This window comes from Cupressus sempervirens, chromosome 1, assembly GCF_028749045.1.
Source record: "Cupressus sempervirens isolate cs-2001-9-10 chromosome 1, ASM2874904v1, whole genome shotgun sequence".
Classification (NCBI taxonomy): domain Eukaryota; kingdom Viridiplantae; phylum Streptophyta; class Pinopsida; order Cupressales; family Cupressaceae; genus Cupressus; species Cupressus sempervirens.
In genome coordinates this window covers 360,156,720-360,174,547 of record NC_143118.1, presented here as the reverse complement: position 1 = coordinate 360,174,547, position 17,828 = coordinate 360,156,720, and the positions used below count along the sequence as shown (strand labels likewise).

General features: G+C 36.4%; 1 protein-coding gene across 4 annotated transcripts in view; it reads left to right on the top strand.

Moving 5' to 3' along the window:
* LDA (limit dextrinase) overlaps nucleotides 1–17,828 on the top strand; it is a 338,458-nt gene that overhangs the window by 135,725 nt on the left and 184,905 nt on the right. The window lies entirely within an intron of this gene.

Sequence of the window (17,828 nt, the reverse complement as noted above, 5' to 3'; positions counted from 1 at the left end):
TTGCAGAAGTATATTATAGAACATTCGGATCTACAACATTATTTTTCATACATATACACACATATGCATGTATGTATAGTTATTATTATAATTCTTATTAACAATTATTTATTAATATCTTATGTGTTACATATGTGTATATATATATATATATATATATATATATCTGAATTTATTATTAAGCAATATATGTGAATATAGAGAGACACACACACACATATAGACACATACATATACATACATACATACATATAATATAATTAGCCGATAGACTATTATACTTGAGACTTTGGTCTGAAGCGTGAAGTCTCATAAGGAAAAATATAAAACGGTATCAGAAAGGTGGTCGGAAAATAAGAACGGTACTGACAAAATTGTCAAATCTGCAATTAATGTTTTATCAAACATTATGCGCTTTTTGCCAACTCAGCGAATGCTGGTGGTACTAAGAATTTTATTAATTTCTTCTGATACTGTTCTGGTGCCTACTAAAAATCATCCGACTCTTCTTCACTATGAGGTTGGAATGAATTCTGTTGCGTACAAACTTACTCCTGGGGTGTTTATATATAAATAAGAGGTAGGACGAGAGATTTGATGACATTCCGCATTCTTTCTCACAATACGCTCATGCTGCAACATTCTTCAGATTGAACTTTGCAGCATTTGGAGCTACCTATGTTGTCACATTTTTCGCTTCGGGGTTACAATCTGGAGGGCGGTTATGAAGCTAGCTAGGCTAGGCAGCCATTAAATAGTCTATTAATGTGGAATGTATGCTTAACGCCATACTATTCTAAGGGTTTAGCTTATGATTTCATTTTATTTGATTTTCTTTCTTTTCCAGTGAATATGCATTTTTGGCTACAGAAACAAGTACTTTAAATATGGGTGTGGACAACAAGGGGGAACTCCAATACTCTATATCCTCTGTTTGCCGTGTCAAATATTTGGTCCTTCTCCAGAGCATTAGTGTTCTTTCGTTGATTTGTTATTATAACTAGAGCCGGTAAGAAATGACATCTGATTTCTGTGGAATTCCTCCCTTATAACCGCTGACATAATCTGCAATTCCTGGCGGCTTCTTCACAGTTGCTCTATTTCATAACACAGATGTGTGTGATCTTGTGCAATCCTCTCACCAAATAATGATGGCGCTTCGTTTCTCCATCCACCATTTTACTCACTCACGAAAAGCACTGTGCAAATCAACCGGTCATTTCAATGACCGCTCTGACAAAGATGTTCTATTCATGCTCTTTAATGGCGGAGAAACCATTTACGACACTCTTTCAGATTCTTGGGTGCTTCAAATTGAGCCGGTCCCAAGGGTGAATCTTGCGAGTGACACTGTTTTCTGTAATGGTAGTTTTTATTTCGTTGGGCGGGAGGCAAAGGAAATATTGGGGTATGATTTGGAGCAGCTGTCTTGGAGAATAGTGGGTGGTCCAATGGGAGAGGAAGCTTTGGCGTTTGGGCACCTTGTGAGCTGTGGAAAGAGTGTTTTTGTTGTGGGGTTTATTGGGTTTGAGGGCATTGCCAAGAGGCGCTTCATTTGAGAGCTTCTCCAGTCTTCGGTGGAGTGGAAGGAAGTTGACTCTACTCCAGAAAATGTTTCCTCTGTTTTTCTGTCTGTTTGCTATCACAACTAGAGGAAATATATATTGCTTTGGGCATGGAGATTTTGTATGTGTCCCGTGTGAGTTGGCCTGAGGTGCTGATTTATGGTCTCTCAAGGAGGACTTGGGGGATTGGGTGCCTCCTTGCCCTGTTCTTTCAAACATAGATAGCTTTGGTTTTCATTGGGTTTTTTTCAAACACACTTTCAATGGACTGGTTTAACTACAAGTTATATGACAATATATTTTTATGATTGGTTTTTAGATTATATTATGTTGTTAGTATTTGTATCAATGTGTCGGATTATATTCTACTATTTATTATCAAAATAACGAAGAGGTGGGAGAGAGATGAGAAGTAAAATAGTTTAGAAAGTAAAATGGTTCAGCATTTCATGAAGATTGTCCATGGTGTAACCAATTTGCTTGTAACGTTTGGATTGTTTATTTTGAGATTTCTCGTTTTATGTGAGGAGATCATGTTTAGTGAGGATGGTTGTAGCCTATTGTCATCATTTTAATTTTCTCTCATGAGATTGCAAACATGCTAGACTCTAGCAAGATGTCTGGTTGTGGGACTGCTAGCTAACTACACTGCAGAAAATTCTCTCTATCGAACCTTTTTATTTCTATTATTCATGATACTAACATAACAAAATGATATAATTCAATAAAGATGGTCTATTTTACAACATCAGCAACTCTCCCCCGAATATTACACAAAGCATATCTTGTTAAATTATGTTAGGATTACGGATTGTTATTAGGATGGAATTTAAGGCAGACTATAGTGAAATGTTATATTTAGGGCTTATGTAAGAAAAAAATAAAATTTAAAGATATCACAATATCAAAAGATTTCAAAATATTTGGCAAAAATAAATAAATTCCAACTTTGGGGTTTAGGATTACGGTTGATTTGAGGCAGAATTAGCAATAGGGCTCAATTAGGACTGAATTTGGAGTTACTTGGATGTAACATAGATTAAAGATAGTGTTAGGGTTAGGGTTCAATTAATGTTAGAATATAGGTTAGCATTATGGTTAGAGTTCATGTGTGTTATATTCTGCTTAAAATTTATTTTAGGTTCTATCTACAATACGAATTATGGCTATAATAAGCACCTTAGGAGATTTATGAGGAAAATCTCCACTATTCCATTATATTACATGTTTTATAATATATTATTCAACATGTATTGATTATCAGCATAATCATTGTAACTCTTTTTGGTGCAAGTGCTAGTATTAAGGATGCCGCCCAATAGGAATTATGGCTATAATGAGCACCTTAGGAGATTTATGAGGAAAATCTCCACTATTCCATTATATTACATGTTTTATAATATATTATTCAACATGTATTGATTATCAGCGTAATCATTGTACCTCCTTTTGGTGCAAGTGCTAGTATTAAGGATACCGCTCCCACCCCGCCCTGTGTATGTATATTTAGTCCAACATGTTCTTGCTGTCAAACATTGTGTAATGTCCCCTTTTTGGATTATGTGGGACACTACTTGATTTACACAATTCTTTCTTGAAATGATTTTTGTTATTGATCAAATAAATAAACAATGTAAATAAATTTAGGAATTGCAGTTAAACTCTTATGAATGGTAATTCCAAATGCAAATGCTGAACATTAATATGTTTCAAGAATGCAATTTACAATATGAGGTTGTTTCTGATATAACAATATAATATACGCACAATGACCTGTATGGCTGTTTCTGATCTTTCGTATGTGATATATACTGCAACTACAGGCTGATACAGTGGTCTTAGGTAGAGACATATGCCATCTCTGATATTTTGGAATTGTATATGCAATACTCATCTAATATGTAAATCATCTCTGATATATCAATAACGATGCTTGTTCCTCTAATAGATGCCATCTCTGATGTATAGATGAAATGCCTGCAGCAACATTTGCTATCTCAACCTTCCGTGCTCTGGAATTGAGTGCTTCCATAAAAGGAGAATATATGTTTATATAATATCAATTCTTCAGCCTGGAACAAAAGTTGAGATTAGCATCTTATATCTTATGCTGAAAATGATAGGACATGTTGGAAAGACACGCCTCCCTTCATAGTATTTTACCACTTCTTCCATAAGTTAATTGATTAGTTATCTATCCTAATCACATCTATTTAAATTTCTGATTGCTTCCTTTCAACACTTCATTATCATTAGTTGTCATGAACAGTGGTTGAAGGTTCCAGAGTTGCTGTCTCACAATAGATGTTGGTTGTTGTTTCCATCATGGCAATATATTTTGGATACCTGGTAGAGATTAGTCCTTATTCGTAAATATGAATCCCTGTTGTTGAAGACTTAATATTACTTAATAACTTATAGTCACTCGACCTTTATATTTGAGTGATGCTTTTTGGATGGATGTTAGTTGTTATATAATCTGCTAGAATATTTCCGAAAACTGCTCATAGTTAGTTGCTCCGTTCCTTTAGATGGGGGTGGTCTATATTGTTGATGTGGATAACTAGTCAACATCCATTTGTTCACTCCCATCTATGGACTAATGGATTAGTCGTTGTCCCTTATATTGTCATAAATCATATTTGTTCCATTTGCAATACAATATTTCTTATTACTCGACATCCTTGTTTTAGAAATCTTCCACCTTACACTAATGATGTCAAGAGGCATCAATCATCATGTTTGCTATGTCTTGTCGAGTCTTCGTGTTAGACACTGCCTTGCCCATTATTGACAATTCAATTAAGCATTTCTTATTATTATTCAATAATCATAATTGTTATTCCTTTGTCTTGCACAAAATGGTGGTTGCCCATATTAATAAATTTTAGTCTTTAATTAAAACTTATCAAATCGTATATTTTGAAGTCCTGAATTTGTGGACATGAAAATTTGCCAAGTAAAGGAGCTAGACTTGTTGATCTATCAATCTACCTTGTACTAACCTTTAATTTCCTGTCTTATTCACAGATATATTCCCTTTGTTATTATAGAGGGTACTGACTAATTGTTTGTAGAAGATGCAGATTGGAATGATGTGTTTGGTTCTTGGTTGGTTAGTCCTCTTGTTTATCTTTTCCTCTTTGTTTCACATTATAGGTTCTTCCTCTTTGATGTTTTCTATAACCACTCTTCTCCATCTCATACTCATGCGAGGGTGGGGTGTGAGAAGGGAATATCGATGTACTGTCCCCGTTTTGGCAAGTCTGTGCTGTTGACGGAGTTAGCTCATAGCAACCCTTGTGAGCTGACAGGGTGTTTTGGGGGTCCCAACTGTGGATTCACTATTTTTAGTTGGTCTAATTCTGGCAGTTGCTACTTTTGGCAGTCCAGTAGGTGGCTTCAGCAGTTGGTCATCACCTGCAGAAAATGAAATTAATAATTGCACGAGCTCTTATTTATTCATTAATTATTAAGTTGCATTATTATAATAATGTTTATATTATAATAATGACATTAAGTGATATTTCAAAAAAGTGTGTTGGAAAGTTTCTAGTGTTGAGTTCTTTTGGGAAGCTTTCACAATTTCTGAAGTGGAGTTTTTTAGGAAACTTTGGCCAATGAAGGATTATAAATGAGAGCTCATTTCATTGGGAAAAGCAGTTTGAAAATATATTTGCTCTTTATGCCTTAGTGGCTTTTCCTGATTTTTGACTTGTGAGCCCTTGCTGAAGTATAAGGGTCTTGTCTGAGAAGTTCTTGACAATTGAGCTGAAGTATACAATTGGCCAACAATCTCCTACTGTATCTTCTATATCTAGGAAGAAGAATAATCTTGTTAATTATATTGAAATTATTGTGCTTCTGGCTAAGGGTTTGAGGTTTGAATTATGTCTTAATCCTACAGCCAAGATATTGTGGATCAATTTCTTAAAAGTATTGTGTCTTCCATTACTGTTATAAGTGTTCTCTGGAAGATAATTGCACTGAAGTTTTGGGGTTAATTCAATCTGCATGATTGAATTCATTTACTATTGCTAGAGATGTTTGGAATTTATAATTACTTTCCCTCCTACAAATTTAAAGAGTTCGAACTGCTTTGGTGAAGGTTGCTATGAGTGTTTTATCTTTGTTAATAATGTTGCCTGGGAAGATTATGTATGTTAAGACCATGATTGCATTTGACGTCATTCCAATTTGTCTTTGGACACCAGAATTGTTGAAATAAATGTAGGAGCATAATTTTCTGATTTACTTACATTTGTGGTTAGGCTACCATGTTATTTTCCAAGATCGCTGCAAATGTACTAACAATTGCCATTTTATTGATAGTGTTCCAAATGCAAATAAAGGCTTAAAAATAAGAGAGGATGAGACATGTCTCAAGAATAGACATGTCTCTATGGTTAATCATCACTAGATAACATATTAATATATTAGTGATATAAATAACCGTATATATAATATAATTGTATAACAATATATATTATATACAATAATATATATGTATTATATACAATAATCTATATTATTATGATGGATAAGTATATATTGGATATGATGATTACCGATAACAATAGTGTATATTAGATCAAATTAATTTGACTGAAGTTTCAACTTTAACAGAAGATGCGATGTAGACATAGGGTATACATGTTAAAACTTTGTTAGATTCCTTTTTGCAATTTGAAAGAAGAAAAGATTTAAGGAAATATTTTACCAACTTTGACTGTAAATGCTGTGCTCCATTCCCCTGTTTGGAAATTAATAGTTGTTGAAGATGTTTCTTTTAGCAACTTTCCTTTAGCTAGTACTACGATAGGGTGCCCTAGTAGTTCTTCCCTCATTGCAAATTTTCTCTCACATGCCTAATTTTGTAGTGTAATGTAGATTTATGGCTGCTTGAGAGTTTGGACACGATCTACTTGGGGTTCTCTCAGAACTTTGTCCATACTGGGATTCTCTTGCTTCAAAGTTAGCGATTTACTCCTCCCTCTGTGCACACTCCCTAGCCACTCAGTATGTGCTTAATTCTATAGAGGATGTTAGATTTACCGCTTCTCAAGTTTGGACACAATCTACTTGGGATTCTCTTACCCAAAGTGAGTGATTTACTCCTCTCCTGTAATATCCCCTCTTCTGAAAAGTACTAAATAATAATAATTGTGCAAGTGATATACACTAACAAATTTATAGATTTAAATCAATCTATCTGTAAAACATAATAAAAATATGTGATAGTATAATATATTAATCAATCTAATATGATTATAATTATAATAAATAATAAATAATAAAACTGAGGACTAAATATCAGTAATAATAATAATAGAGAAATAAATGTTGTTAAGTAATCAATTAATTGATAATATTCTAATATAAATAAATGATATACCAATAAATTATCAATTATCCTTTATAGGTAGGATGAAGATCTACAACGCAAAAGTAAAAGTACTAGTGACTTACTCAAGAAGACCATTGGATAAATATTAAGGCATGAAAAGATAATTAGCCCACTTGTCAAGAGTTTATTGCTCAAGCAATAGTTTGGATTTTTAGTTGTTAATGGTTGTCATTGTCAACAAAAATCAAGTGGGAGAATAATATGTATTGTGGGCACAAGAATTTCTATACATAGTTAGGATAGGAAGCCATGTAATAAATTGTTTACTACACATCATATGCAGCAAACAATATCAAAAGAAAAGTAAAGCCACAGTCATCATTGAAACGTGAAGACCCATAGGCATACATAATGATACTTGTATTAGTTTTTATATTTGCCAACCCCAAAATGCATAAATGATTAGCTATTGAATAATGAAATGTCAGAAATATCCTCACTACAAATAATGTTTACCAGTCATTGGCAATAAAGAGCAGATTGAAGTGACTGTTGAAATAATAATTATACAGATTTTTTACCGGGAAAATGGTATGCATTTCTACCTAAGCCCATCAAACTGTCACGGGGCTGGATTTTATGCTTATGCCTAGGTTAAGCCTTCTCCTTGAGAATCTCCAAACCACGCGCGGCACTGGCGATCCCTACTTCTGATCCACCATAAGATGCGACCATTTTCGTTCACCCAGACTACGCCTCCCTGTCTTCATCAAATGCCCACGCATCTGACTGCCTAAACATACACTCCCGCGGAATAGAAGCGCATGCTGAACCATCCTACTCTTGGTTCTTTTCCTTAGGTGCTCCACGCACGCATCCTCGAGCCTCTGGCTCTACCCCTGTTCAACCTCAGCGCTGAACCCCTACTTAGCCCTTTTTCCATACTCCTCGGAATTGCCTCTCCAACTCCTACACCTCACTGCGCCTTTGCAGCCCAAACTGTTGTTAAGCTGGTCTTAAAATGTCCCTGACACTGCCATCTTCACTTAAGTTGCATTCCAATGAACTCACAACAGCATGTTGCACTACGTCCATCTTCCTGCATTATGGCCTTGTGACCCCCGGCCACATCTTGACCCACGCCAAGTTCCACTGCTGAAACCGCTTCCAACAATGTCGACATCAACTCTCCACAAGCTGCCTGTCGGTTTGACCATCTTTATAACTGGGCTTCCGTGGGCTCTTATGGGGAGCTAGGGAGACCAACAAGTGATGGAGTGCCGTGGAGGCATGTTCATGTTAAGGATTGGACTGGAGGACTCTAGTAAGTTCAGAGAGGTGCCATAAGGATGCCGAGTACACCTTGGAGGTGTGCGTATGAGCCAGGAAGTTCAGATAGGTACCGTGGAGGTGTCGAGTATGCACTAGGTGTATGCGTGTTGAGCTATAAGGTTCAGAGAGATGTCAAGATGGTGTTGAGTATGCTTTGGAAGCATATGCATGAGCTAGGGAGAACTCTTGGGGGTCCAAGTCAGCCAGTGTGGATGCAGTGTTCAGCAAGGGAATCTAGGAGGTTCTCGATGCAAGGTTGCAGTGGTGCAGCGTTGGACTCAGGGAGTCAAGTGAGTTGAATACGAGGAGCTCTGGGAGCTCGGTGCATTCCCAAGAAGTGGCAAGATGATCATAGAGGATCATGATGTGGTTAAGAGACTCGTGGGAGTTGAGATCACCTATGTGGCCGATGTCGGAGTAAGGTGGGCTTATGGGAGTCGCCGAGGCGAAGATATCAAAAGGGCTAAGTCGGGGTTCAGCGCTGAGGTTGAACAGGGGTAGAGCCAGAGGCTCGAGGATGCGTGCGTGGAGCACCTAAGGAAAAGAACCAAGAGTAGGATGGTTCGGCATGCGCTTCTATTCCGCGGGAGTGTATGTTTAGGCAGTCAGATGCGTGGGCATTTGATGAAGACAGGGAGGCGTAGTCTGGGTGAACGAAAATGGTCGCATCTTATGGTGGGTCAGAAGTAGGGATCGCCAGTGCCGCGCGTGGTTTGGAGATTCTCAAGGAGAAGGCTTAACCTGGGCATAAGCATAAAATCCAGCCTGGAGTATAGACTATTGCAATAGTGTAACAAAATGGATTTTCATAACAAAATAAAGGTGATCTAGAAAGAGTTTTCCTCAACAAATTCTTGAACAAATATACTGAATTCCTTTTCATGGGACCTTAATTGCTTTTAACTACCAACGATTCACTGAAATAACAAAGCTCAACTGAAATAACTATATCAAGGTTCAACTGAAACAATGATCAACTGTAATAACTATAATAACGATTAATTGAATCAACTATAATAACTATAATAACAATTAACTGAAATAACTGAAACAATGATCAACTATAATAACGATTAATTGAATCAACTATAATAACTATAATAACAATTCACTGAAATAACTGTAACAATGATCAACTATTATAACTATAATAACAATTAACTGAAATAGCTGTAACAATTATCAACTGTTATAGCTGAAATAACGATTTATAATCTTTCCTTACATATAAGTAAAATAAATGCTTAACATGAAAAGGAAGAAGAACATACAAGAAATATCCGGTGAGTCTTAGTTGGTTGTCCAAGCCTCGACTTTTGGTAAGAGAAGCATTGACTTAGGCTTAACCTCTCAACTTCGGACCATATTTATCCCACACAATCTATTGAATAGAAAAGCCCTCCCTACCTCGGGATCACGCTTGGGATACTTTTAGTCCAGCCACCTGAGCATTCCAGTGTTTAGAATGTCTGCACAGTTATGGATGGACACGTTTGAATAACTGACTCTATTGACATCAATTGATCATAGATGACAAACATGCCTTAAAACGACATTGGCCAAGGTTTTCTGATGGGTTCACTGACCCGATCACCGCCGATCGATTTGATAGCAGGGGAACAATAATATGGATGAGCATGAGCTATTAAATGAAATTAATTTAGATTTATTGTATCATATTTGACTTTTATTTCTATGTCATTACTGATCCCATCTCACGTCTTCACTTTTTCCATAGCTATACAGTAGGCGAGTCCTTGGTGTTTGGATCTCAGAGCAATCGGCTCTATCCGTTGATTCTCAACTGATTCATGAGTATTATATGTTTTCCAGCTTATCACAGTCTGAGATAAGAAAAATGTGTTCTTATAGACTTGCAGAAAGAAAATATCATTTGATTCTGGCTGTCAATGGCATAAATAAATTATGATTCCATGTCATGGATACTTTGCTTTTATTTATCATAAACAACACCTTCTTAAAGGGTCCAACTGATGATACTTAAGTATGCTGAATATAAACTGCAGCTCATTGCTATGAAAATCAGAATGCAGTAACAATTGGTATTGAAATTTATAGCAATTCTTGGAATATGATTGACCACATAAGCTGGTGTAATCTGAAAAAGATGGGAGTCTTGCTAGACGTTAATGTTTCAGCTCTTCCTCGAAATGACCTCGAGGCGCAGACTTTGTGTGAATTATAATCACGTCTTCAACAAAGAAAAGAGCAATACAAGGCATGATGTGAAAGTGGTTGGCAATGTTCATAAACGTAGAAGTATCAGATGGAAATCTGCAGAGGTATTGGGTGGTAAAAGATTGGAGATCGTGTGACGGAAAAAGGAAGTTGAGAATGATAAGGAAGTTGGGTGTTTGAAGAAGGAAGTCAGTGATGGAAAAATGTATATCTACCGCCTCTCTCGACTTCATAATATAAAGAGATTATATGTCTCTTTGGCTTCCAAGAAGCCGTAACATAAAAAGGAGTGTCTTGGCTCTTGGACGCCAAATTTATATGCCAAGTGTTCAATCTTGTTTCTATCAAGAAAAAGAATAAAAAGATGAAAAAAGATTTGAAGGTTATAAATCAAAAATAATTATGGTTTATATCTATCTATATGCATGTAGATATACTTATGAGGTGGCATCATTTTATTATAAAGAAAATAATATTATGGTGTCACTTTCTTCTTATATCTATGTGTATGTACATAGGTATATATTATAATGATGTGGAGAAAAGATCAATCAAAAACCTTTGAGGTACGTATTATTTTTAATTAAATTAGTTTATATTTTAAATTGTTTATTTAATAGCTCATGCGGGTCCTTCAATTGTATCCTGAAGTTCAAGTCACCAGGTCCTTGCCAAGGCAATTTTAGGTCATACCTATCAACTTGATGATTGGACTAAGCTAGTATCCTATTCCATTGAACCCGTTTAGCAATGCTTCCCCCCTTCATCTTCTCCTGTAATCACCCGTGCAATATTTCCACGATAATAAGAAGTTCCATAATAATTTTCATAATAACATTTAATATAGATAAAGAATTTAATTATTAACCATAATTCCAAAATCAAGCAACTACTAAACATCACATGACAAATAATGGATAACGACCATCTTTTTTAAACAGTTAATATAATGAATACAACAAATATAAATAACTACCTACTTCACATGATTATGAAAGAAAAATCTGTTCAGTCTAATGGCTATGAATAAATTTAAAATTAGGTCAAAATTTGGGATGTAACAAATAGAGATGAACGTGATCAATACTTATGAGCACCACTTAGTATATTGAGGCCTAAATCATCCAGTGATAACTAATGATCCAGGTGGACCATATTATTGATTATACAACTTATAAACACTAGAAATGCTGCATAATTAGATTGTTATACAATATCGATTTTCTTATGGACGGACGTGTCTTTAGAAGAGACGCAATGGTGAAACGGTTTGACTCTCGATGATGGATCTATTTAATGGCAATAAATGTATAATGACAGATATGGATAATAGAGAAAGAGGACCTCATGAAATTAGCAGATAGAAAATATAGGGGAATTACCGTTGCAGTAAAAAATTACATTTCAAGCTAATTATTCTAATCATGGACTACTAGAAAGGTGAAGGATTGTTAATAGATGTATGAGCGATCCTTTCAACTATAACATTAGTATTAGTAAACAAATAAGTCTTTGTAGCAAAGATAATAATACAATCACTTTCACCATATATTTCTCATCCACAAATTATCATTACAGAGGGGGTACTACAATATAGAACTACATTGATTACTTATATAGACCAACTAATTTGGTATACATTTGACTGCTAAACCAGACCCATATATATGTTGCTTCGTGTATAACATTATTATTTAACTTATCACTCTTGAACATTTTAAAGTTATCATTCATTGTAATCTAATAATCTAAAGAAGGAAGTCCCTTAAAGTGGATTATTACAAGGTAATTACCTCAAAAATATAAGTATTCTAATTGGGGATATTATAGTGGTATCAGAGCATAGTCCTTCCATCGTGTGATTGAAGGCTTATGCAAACTTACGAGAGGAGAACAAAGTAAATTACAATGAACGACTTAGCAAATGAGATGAGACCCTAATATGGAGCAAACCAACCAAACTATATTGAATCAAATGGAAAAATCAAATCAAGCACTTCTCCAACAATTGCAAGATATGGGAAATTCAATCAACAATTTGAAAGGTGAACCCAACAAGGCAAGAGACACTAGCTCCAATTAGTCAAAAAATAATAATGTATTTTCTCCAGTTAGGATACCTCAACTATCATTCTTACCTAGAGGAGAGCTACCAATATAAGAAGGAATAGAGTAAGCAATGACTAGGACTGAAGACATCACAAGGGCGTATGCAGCTCTAAAACCTAACATTAGAGATGTGGTATCATTCAGAGAATTTTGTGAAGATAAATGAACAAAGACATCTAGAAGGCTTGTAAACGAAGATCTCAAACATAAAATTAACAAAATAAAATTATAAATTCTGATGGATCGGAAAAGACTACAACCCATCAATGGTTAGAAAAACTAAACACATTTATTATTCCAAATCCCTTGATGGAAGAAGATGCCCTCCAATTTCCATAATCCATCTAGAGGGAGCAACACATGATTTGTGGACCCATGGACGTATCTCATTAGGACATAAAGATGTAAAATCCTATGAAGAATTCTCTCAAAAACTCATGAATAGATTTGATGATAAGGATCCTGAATGGTATTTCTAAGAACTAACTCAACTCAGACAAACTAGAACAACATTGGCTTGCAAATTCCAAGGGTTATCAGTTATGGTTCTAGATCTTTCGCAAACAAGACTCACTCATATGTTTATAAAAGGATTGAAAGACTTAACCAGACACTTTGTATAACCACTTGGCCCTTAAAACTTGGAAGAAGCTAATAGGAAAGCAAGAATGGTAGAATTAAATCTTTAATAAAGAAAGATCTAAGAATTTTTCAGCGAAGAAAGACCATAGAAATGAAGACTCAAGAAAAGATCATAGACAAAAATAATGTTATTTCTGCAAAGGAAGATGGAGTAGAGGACACCAATGCCAAGCATGGAAGCCCAAAAATAAAAAAGGATACATTGAAGAAAGGCATGTGTTTTCGATGTAGAGGCCCTTGAGAACCAGGACATAAGTGTGACAAGAGCCAACTCCATAAGATAGAAACGACATTTGAAATGGACAAGGAAGAAACTACACACAAGAAAGCAAAGTGTGATTAAGGGATTCTAAACAATATCCAATTAGAGAATGAGGGAACAAGAAATCATTGGAGCTTCGAGAAAGTTTAACTATAATCATACCCAAATCAAGAGGTTTACTTTCAAGCAACAAAACAGATATTAAACAATATATGTATGTAAATGTTTTTATGATTATTAATAAAAATTTAATACTCAATTTAAATAAATGGAAAGAGTGGCAATTAAGGGAGACTTGTCGGGGCACTCTATAGTGGTAGTATTAAAATAACCTTCATGTTTCTTTTTAATGCTCACTATTGTATCTTATTATATCTCTGTAAATATTAGAATGTTTCTAATATTTAGTATAGTCTAGAATAGAATGTTTCTATTCTATTCGACTCTCCTCTTTGTATATATAGATCAGTTTGATCTCTGATTAATTCATTCAAATTTTTCGCCATTTACATTTGTAACATGGTATCAGAGCTATTGCTTCAAATGGTTTTGAATAGTTTATAATTTCTTTCGAAATTATCTGCTCTAAATTTCGAAATTATTTCTGCCATTTTCTCTACAACCCGTCTAGGGTTTCTGTTCTGAGAAATCTGAAATTCATTCTGCAAATCCCGAGTTCACGTTTTTTAAATCGCAGGTTTCTTTGGCTCACGTCTGATCTTCTACAAATCGCGGGTTTCTACCGTCGTTTTTCTGCAACTCGCCGTTTTTCTGCAACTTGGCATTTTGTGTGAGTGAAAACGTGTTCAATCCGCCCTTATCTGCCTGGATCTGTCTATCTCAAATCCTCTTGTTCCAAAATCTGCCTATATCTGCCATTTTTCCTGCAAATCTGACCTTCGAAGCTGCCGACTAGGTTTTTGCTCGAAACCCTAGTTTTTTGACCTCCAAAAATTTTCTGATCACATATTCTTGGTGGGTTTTTTGAAATCTCAAATGGGTCTTCATCAGATTTTTGTGGGTGCCTCGTTTTTTGTGCCTCAATTTTTGAGCCAGCGGATCCGAATTTCGACAACACTTTATTTCTGGGTTTTTCGAGCTCTTTTCTAGGTACTTCTCCAATTTTTCTGGGTTTTTTCATTTTCTCACCTCGAAGTTTGTGCCATTTGAAATATTCACATATTATAAGCATCTGTATCAGCAGCATCAGAAGTCGGACTCAATTAAACAGTACGCCAATGCTGCCCAACACTCAGAGCAGAAAGAATCTATCTACCATGCCTTTATGGCCAGCATACCTGCAAATCATGTGAAATCTTCTGCCTGGTACATCGATTCTGGTGCCTCCCGACATTTCACTCATAGGCGTGATTGGTTTGTTGAATTCACTCCCTATTCTGACTCAGTAATCTTTGGAGGCGGTGAAGAATACAATATTGTCGGCAAGGGCAATGTTTAGATTCAGACTGGAGGAAGAAAACTCATGTTTCTCAATGTATGTTATGTTCCTGGCATGAAACATAATCTTCTGTCTGTTAGTCAGATTATGAAGCACTCTCCTCAGTTGGATGTCGTTTTCAGTGGTTATAAGTGTTCGATTATTGATCGTGCTTCTCGCACTACCCTTGCTTCCGGTCTTGAGGATCATGGTATTTATAGGCTTGTAGATTCAGGCGATTCCCTTAAGCATGCCTTCATCGCCGAATCATCCGCTCTCAGCAGTCTCTGGCATCAGCGATATGGTCATCTGAACATTCAATATCTAGCACAACTTGCTCGAGATAATTTAGTCCATGGCCTACCTAATATTCAGACCCAGAACCATCGCGTTTGCGGAGCTTGCCAAGCAGGGAAGCAACATAGGACACCATTTAAGAATGGTGAAACATGGCGGGCATATAGAGTACTCCAGCTAGTCCATGCTGATGTATGTGGTCCTATGAATACTCCTTCTATTACTGGGAACAGGTATTTTTTACTCTTTGTGGATGATTTTAGTCGCAAAATGTGGGTATATTTTCTTAAGCAAAAATTAGATGCCTTTCTTGTATTTCAGCAGTTTAAAGCTCTAGTAGAAAAAGAGTCTGGTTCCTCCATGCGTACTCTTAGGACCGATAATGGGGGGGGATTCTGTTCTTCTGCTTTCTTTGCCTTCTGTACTACTCATGGCATTAGACGTCAGTTCACCACATCTCACACCCCTCAGCAAAATGGTGTTGTAGAGCGTCGAAACCGTACCATCACAGAAATGGCTAGGGCTATGCTAGAACATAGAAATGTTCCCAGAAAATATTGGGCAGAAGCAATATCCACAGCTGTCTACCTTCTTAACCGGTCACCCACCCTTGCAGTTAATCATAAGACTCCTGAGGAAGCCTGGTCTGGTCGCAAACCTAGGATCAACCATTTGAAAGTTTTTGGCTCTCTGGCATATGTATGGATTCCTGATGCCAAACGCACTAAGTTGGATTCCAAAAGCCAGAAACTTATGTTTACAGGATATAGTCACACACATAAGGCCTACAGACTGATTGACGTAAATACTGATCGTTTAATCTTCAGTCGTGATGTTGTGTTTGATGAGGAATTTGGACCATTTCCGCTCTCTGACTCCCCACCACATTCCGAGATTCAGTCTTCAGCAATCTCTGACTTGGGTTCTTTCAGATCTCCCTCCTGGGAAGAAACCCATTAGCTGTAAATGGGTCTATAAGGTCAAGTACCATGCAGATGGTACCTTGGACAAATACAAAGCTAGACTTGTTGCTCGAGGATTCACCCAGCGCGAAGGCATTGATTATGAGGAGACATTTGCACCGACAGCCAAAATGAGCACTATTCGCATTCTTCTTGCAATTGTAGCTCAGTATGGTTGGAAAGTTCATCAGATGGATGTGAAGAGCACCTTTCTCAATGGTGAATTACAGGAAGAAGTCTACATGACGCAGCCCCCAGGTTTTAAGGTTGCCGGTTCAAAACACAAAGTATGTAGACTCCAGAAGGCCCTCTATGGTCTTAAACAGGCCCCTAGGGCTTGGTACATAAAGATTGATCATTACTTGGTTACTCAAGGATTTTAGCGTAGTCCGTCAAACAGTAATCTGTATATTAAACACTCTGGTAATGATATTCTTTTTCTTGTTGTCTATGTGGATGATTTGATCATTACTGGAAATTCAGAACATTTGATTTCAGAAATCAAACAGGATCTATGCAGAACTTTTGATATGACAGATCTCGGATTGCTTCATTATTGTTTAGGTATTGAGGTTTGGCAGACTGACAACAGCATTTTTTTGTCTCAGTCCAAGTATGCCAGAAGTTTGCTTGATAGGTTTCGAATGCAGGATTGCAAATCTGCCTCCACTCCTATGGAGACTGGTCTGAAATTGTCCGCACAATCTGTTTCTCCTCCTGTAGATGAAACACTCTTCAGGCAGCTAGTAGGTAGTCTCATCTACCTTACTACTACTAGACCTGATCTCAGTTTTGCAGTCAGCTACATCTCACGGTTCATGACAAACCGCAAGACTGATCATTGGATTGCAGCGAAACGTGTGTTACGCTATGTACATGGTACTTCAGATTATGGTCTTCTTTACACAAGGAGTACTACTCCTCAGCTCAGTGGATTCACTGATTCCGATTGGGCCAGCTGAGTTGATGATAGGAAATCTACTTCTGGCTATGTGTTTAGTATCGGATCTGCAGCAGTTACTTGGACCAGTAAGAAGCAACAGGCACATGCACTCTCCTCTACAGAAGTAGAATATAGAGGAGCTGTCAAGGCAGCTTGTGAAGCAGTTTGGCTCCGGCAGATGCTTGCAGATATGCATATTCCTCAAGTAGGTCCGACTTCTTTGTTTTCAGACAATCAGGGCGTACTCAAACTTGTCAAGAACCCAGTGTTTCATGAACAAACCAAGCACATCGAGCTTCATTGCCATTACATTCGACAATTAGTAGAAGATGGATCTATTCAGTTATGCTATGTTCCTACCTCAGAGCAATCAGCAGATATTTTCACTTAACCCCTTGGTCCTAACAAGTTTGTTAAATTCAGGAGATCTATTGGTGTAGTAAATAGATTGAGCATTAAGGGGGGGTATTAAAATAACCTTCATGTTTCTTTTTAATGCTCACTATTGTATCTTATTATATCTCTGTAAATATTAGAATGTTTCTAATATTTAGTATAGTCTAGAATAGAATGTTTCTATTCTATTCGACTATCCTCTTTGTATATATAGATCAGTTTGATCTCTGATTAATTCATTCAAATTTTCCGCCATTTACATTTGTAATAGGTAGCAGTAAGAATATTTGTTATAAGGTTATTTTACTACACTATCATTTAGGGAGAACTGCTAGG